This window comes from Myotis davidii, unplaced genomic scaffold (assembly GCF_000327345.1).
Source record: "Myotis davidii unplaced genomic scaffold, ASM32734v1 scaffold169, whole genome shotgun sequence".
In the NCBI taxonomy this organism is placed as follows: Eukaryota; Metazoa; Chordata; class Mammalia; order Chiroptera; family Vespertilionidae; genus Myotis; species Myotis davidii.
The window spans coordinates 443,691-449,683 of record NW_006383005.1 but is presented as its reverse complement, the minus strand read 5'-3'; the positions used below and the strand labels follow the sequence as shown (position 1 = coordinate 449,683).

The following is a 5,993-nucleotide window of genomic DNA, read 5'->3' as shown; positions in this document are numbered from 1 at the left end:
TGCTGGAGCCTTGAGCTACTATGTACACCATCTGACTGCTCGGAGGCTGCCAGGCTGTGAGGAAGCCATGGAGGAGCGAAGCCCCAAGACTATAGGACAGTGAGTTTCAGGGTGATGTGTTATGTAACCATAGTAACTAGAACATCATTATCCCCCACTTAAAGAAGAATCAGACGCATAGAGAGATTAAGGAACTTGCCCAAGGTCACAGAGCTAGTAACTGGCAGAGCTAGGATTTGAACCCAGGCAATTTAGGCCCAGAATCCACACTACTCGCTATCGTGCCTTACTAACCGCCTCCACGGATTATCTCCAGGCTCACAGCAAGCCCCAGGGAGTGGTGCAGAATAAACCGAGGGAAGGAATAAGCAAAGGAAAACTTAATGAACAAAACCCGAGAATGACCTCCCAGGTGCAATACAGGGAACTGAGACAAGCCCGCATAATGCAAATGAGTTTGACTCGAGCTCCTCGTACTGGGGCAGCTCCACTGTCCATAGCCATGGGCTAAGGTGATGATCAGAGGTGCCTGGTGGATGCCACCTGCCTGTGCCCATCAGAGATGAGCCCGAGATGCCCGCTACCCACAACTCTCCATGCTGCAGAATTAGACACAGGCCGCTGGAGAGCCAGTCCCTTCTCAGCCTGAGCCCTGTGGATCCTGGGGACGGCACCAGGAAGGTCCCCAGGCTGCGAGGCTGGAGATCTGGGTTTAATGCCGGCATGGCCACTGACTGTGTGAATTCGGGCTAGTCCCTGCCCCTCTAGGTGCTCTTCCGCTGCATTGTTCTAAGACTCACCGGATGCTGAGCCGGCCTCATGGATGGGGGTCGGGGTGAGCTTGGGTATGTGGGTCCAATGACCCACAGTCCTCTAAACCCCCAAAGGGATCTATCCCTAGAAGGAAAGCGGATAATGAGAACAAATCCTACCTACCATTCCCTGGGAGCTTGCTACGTGCCAGGCATTTTTGTACGCACAACATCAATCCTTGCCAGCAACCCCATTAGACACATTAGCAAGTGATGAAGGACTCAAACTCGAAACTCAAGTGATGCTGGAAGCCAGGGTCCAACCCAGGCCCATTCAACTGCCAAACTCCCACCCCTTTCACAATAGCAAGAGGTAGAAGCCACCCAAGTGTCCAACAACAAGCAAATGAATAAACAAAATCTGGTACATGCACGCACTGGGATATTATTCAACCACAACAAAAGGACATCTTGTCACATGCTAGAACCAAGTAGCAAACATGGATGAACCTGAGGACACTATGCTAAGTGAAATGAGCCAGGCACAAAAGGACAAACACTGCATGCTTCTATGTATATGAGGTATCCAAAGCAGTCAAAGTCATAGAAACAGAAAGTAGAATGGTGGCTGCCAGGGGATGGTGGGGGTGGAGGAAGGAATTGTTGTTTAATGAGTATAGAGTTTCAGTTTTGCAAGATGAAAAAATTCTGTGAACTTCTGTGAAACAATGTGAACACAGTTAACACGACTGAACTGCATACACAAAAAAGTGATTAAGATGGTGAATTTTGTGTCATGTGCTTTTTACCACAGTTTTAAAAAATTTCCCATTCTTGGGGGAGAAAGAGATTAGGAGGGGTATTAGGGAGAGGAGTCCAAGCAGGCTTTACAGAAAAGGGGGCATTGAGTTGAGCAGGATTTGGGTGAGCACAGATGAGTCTGGGGCACTGTAGACAGAGGTGCCAGCCTTTGGGCCCTGCCTCCCTCCCAGGACCCAGCTGACTCCATCTCCCAGCCCATCATAGGCCCTCCAGGTCTCCGCACAAAAGCAGTGCCCCACAGGGGATTGGCCTGGAGCAAGGGATTTCTTGAACACCTACTATGTGTTCCCAGGCCCATTTACTGTGTGACCTTGGGCCAGTCCTTGTCCTTCTGGGGCCTCAGTCTTCCCATCTAGACTAACAGAAGGTGACTCAGAATTCCTTTCCATTCTCACACTGGGATAATCTCTGAGGGGAAGGCGAGAGGGAGGCACCAGAGAGGAGGACCAGGAATCAGGAGCTGCCACCTCATGACCCTGCCCGGAGCAGTTTCTTCCTACATCACAGAGGAAGTTTGGTTCCATTCCAACTCAACAGACAGGCATCTGTACCTGCTCGTTTGTGATAGGATCATAATTCCTCTTCCCAACCCTGTGATGTTCCTCTTACTAGTGGAACGGACTCCAGCATAAGGCAAAGCATGATTTATTGCACTGAGCGACTGCGTCCTCCATGCCCAGGGCTGTCTCTAAGATAGTGATGGCGAACCTATGACATGCGTCTCAGAGGTGACACGCGAACTCATATTTTGGTTGATTTTTCTTTGTTAAATGGCATTTAACTATATAAAATAAATATCAAAAATATGTCTTTGTTTTACTATGGTTGCAAATAGCAAAAAATGTCTATATCTGACACGGCACCAGAGATAAGTTAGGGTTTTTCAAAATGCTGACATGCTGAGCTCAAAAGGTTCGCCATCACTGCTCTAAGGATTCTGACTCGCACCTTTTCCCGACTCAGGAATCTTTGCCCCCAAAAGCAATAAGGCGGACAGTCCTTGGTTCCAACGCCAGGTCTGCCATGTGCTAGCTGGACATGAGGGTCCTCAGCTGCACCTGGGACTAGGACACCGCCCACAGCACCCTAGTGAGTGTGAGACGAGTCAAGGACACAAAACGCTGTGCTCAGGGTTCAGCATACCGTTGGCGCTTAATAAATGGCTGCCACCATTGGCTTTCTCCTTTTAGACAAAGCCATTTTCACCAATCTGTTCCTCTCAGAAGCCAGTTTGTTTGTTTGTTTGAACTCTTCCCAGAAGAGATTTTCCCCCAGGAACGCTGGTGATGATCCCCAGCCAGCCCCAGGGAGAAGGAGGGAGGAGTAATGAGCCTTACTTGATGGAAAAAAATCATCATCACGTGGAAATGAGAGAGAAGTCCAGGGAAAGCCCCGCAGCACCTCACCCCCCTTCTCCTCCACCAGGAGGACCCATGATGGCACCAGATCCTTCTCGATAAGCTACCTGGGGCCTGGCCGGGAGAGCTGATATGATCAGGCTGCTACATAAGTCACACAAAGTCTTCTATTCTTAACTGAGCAGGGGCTAGTGCCTTCCCTGCAGCCCTCAGTGCTAGCAGCCCCAGCAGTGTGGGCCTGGGGGGTGATCACAACCGGCAAGAAGGTGGTAAGCATCCCGTGACCGGACTGAAGCCTGAGGCCCGCAGGAGGAGGCTGCAGCGTGAGCCCGACACCAGGAATCCTTCTCTGGATTCCCTCGTGCCCAGGGCTGGTCAGCTGAGCACCACATGGTCTGGCAAGGACTGACTCTGACACGTCAGGAACGTGCACATGGGCACTTGTCAGGAATACTCAGAGGCTAATTAGCCAGCTGTCCCAAGAAGGAAAGCAAATGAGGTGCCACTTGACTGTCCTCACGGAGCCTGCCTATCACCCGCATGGGGACCCAGGCCTGGCTTCCTGAGCCACCGGCCTGCACCCCAGGTCTCCCACCCCAGACTCCATCAAGAACCTACTGTGTATCAGTTGCTTCTTTTTCCCCAGTAGAGTTTTTTCTTTTCTTAAATATATTGTTATTGGTTTCAGAGAGTAAGGGAGAGGGAGGGAGAGATAGAAACATCAATGATGACAGAGAACTATTGACCAGCTGTCTCCTGTATGCCCTCCTCAAGCCCTCAACCAAGCATGTGCCCTGACTGGGAACTGAACCACAACCTCCTGGTTCATAGGTCGATGCTCAACCACTGAGCCATGCCCGCTGGGCTCCCCAGTAGTTTTATAGATAATTTCTCATCTGAGTCTCACGGAGCTGAGAGTTAGGTATCCCTTACCTCCCTTTTCAGGTACAGAGAGATTAGGGATTTTCACCATACATGTGCGCCCGCACGTGGTATTTTGTGGAAGAGCCACACTGAAGGGGCCAAAGAGCCACATGTGGCTCGCGAGCCACGGTTTGCCAACCACAGGCCTAGGCTGAGCCTGAGGGTGGCCATGTCAGAAATCCAAGGCCCGCTGGATCTGGGACAGGGACCCAGGTGTCAGGCCTTTTAAAGACGGTAAAGAATTGATGCTCACTGGACTCTTTTCTCAATAAACTGCTCAAGTTTACACTGATCCTCCATCATACCCTCTCTCTGCTTGCTCCCTGCCCCTACTCCTCTGCCCCCATACTAACCCACGCAGAGGAAACGTCTATGATGCCTCCAGGTACCAGCTGAGCCCAGCTGTCTGCCCTCAACCCCGATCCTGGTGGCTCTAGGACACCATCTGGAAGCCACTCCGGAACAAGGGCATTGAGAGGGACCCACGGATCTCTGGGGAAAGGATGCCGGGCATAGCCCAGCCCTGCACCCTTTCACCCCATCCTGGGCAGGGCAGCTTTGACCAAACACTGTGTGTGAGAGTTTCCAGGCCCCCCAGAGCAGGAGCCCCAGGCCCTGTTGAGATAAAGTCACATCCATGCCAGAAATTGGAGTTGCCCTGACTGACATTTCCTGGCACCAACTGGGAGGTAGAGGGGATGGAGAGGTGACAGCCTTGTTCTGCCCCCTCAGGCCCAGTGTCCCCCTCCTCCAATTCCCAGTTATGAGGGGCACAGGCCAGAGTCCCCTGCATGTGGGCAAACCCTGTTGGACCCCAGCAGTACAGATAAGCTGGGGAGGGGGAATTCCTGACATGTGCTCCCACACTTCCCCAGACACCAAACCTAATACCCTGCAGGCCTTTGGGATGCGGTTGGGGAGGGGGGTGGTCTCTGGTCCCAGGACCCAGCAGGCTGATTCTCTTGCTATTTAAATGCTCACAGACACAGGAATGCAAAACACACCCTGATCTGCATGTGCAACTCGTACATAATTCATGGCCCTCCTATCGCTTTGGCCTGGATAAAATGAACCCAGCAGAAGTCACAGGGAGAACAGTGAGCCGCCACCAGGGAGCACTTCTGGGAAAGGGGTGAGTGGGCCAGAGGCCTGAGGGATTATGAAAACTGGACCAATAAATAAAATTACCAACAAGAACTGTTTCCATGCACATGGGGTAGGTCAGTTTACTACGGGCTTTCACCAATTTTATCTCGTATCTTACGAAAGCCCAGTGTGGGAGCTGGCTGCTGTTCCCATTTTACAGATAGGAAACCGAGGCTCAGAGGTGAAGCAAGTGGCCCATTTTCACTGAGAAGAAGCAGAACTTCCTACCCCGCACCAAGCTGGGGCATGTGCACAACCCTGAGCCCGAGCCTGGCTCCACGGGCCTGTCCCCAAATCACATCGGAGCCACCACCAAGGACACCAGGGCACTTCACCCTGAGCTCAGAGGGCCAACTGCGGAAGGAAGAGAGAACATAGAGCCAGCCTGACCCCCACCCAGCAAACGGGCTGCCCCCACCCAGGGTCCACTAGGGCCGCCCAGCGGATCCGGAGGTGGGGGGGCAGGGATGGGGAGGACAGTCTGGCCTCCCCTGCACACATGCAAGAATCCCTGAGAGCCCTTCAGAGTTGACAGCATGGCTGGGTGACCAGACCCAAGCATGAGAAACTCAGGGTACGGAGAGGGGAAGGACTTGTCCCAGGTCCCACAGTGGAAGAGTCCAGTCAGTCCTCAAATCTACCAGGGGCCAGCCAGGTGCTGCGGATGAATGTGACATGGTCTGGCCTTCAAGGCACTCCCGGTCAGGTAGGCACCCACTTGGCCAGTGTTCCAGTGTTCGGCCAGTGTTCCAGTGTTCGGACCTCAGGATCTGCCCCAGCCAGCTCCCCCAGCCCAACTTCAAAGACACCCGCTTTTCCTCCCTCTGTTCCATCACCCCAGGCTCCTTACAGCGTCTTGAAGATGTAACCCACCTGTTGTCACCTCTATACCTTTGCTCTGCTATTGCTCTTCCCACTGGCCAGAGCCTACCTACCCCCCACCCCGCACCCCCCAGGGCTAACCTTTGTCCTCTTTGCAAGCTCACTCAAG

At 52.7% G+C, this 5,993-nt stretch overlaps 1 protein-coding gene across 4 annotated transcripts in view; it reads right to left on the bottom strand.

Annotated features, from left to right (window-relative positions):
• The window catches only part of GDPD5 (glycerophosphodiester phosphodiesterase domain containing 5), an 85,703-nt gene that overhangs the window by 64,464 nt on the left and 15,246 nt on the right, over nt 1–5,993 (bottom strand). The window contains exon 2 of one of the 4 annotated variants that reach the window (XM_006777912.2): nt 801–897. The exons of the other annotated variants lie outside the window; for them this stretch is intronic. The gene's annotated coding sequence lies outside the window, so the exon portion shown is untranslated. The remainder of the gene's footprint in view (nt 1–800; nt 898–5,993) is intronic. 4 annotated transcript variants of the gene reach the window in all.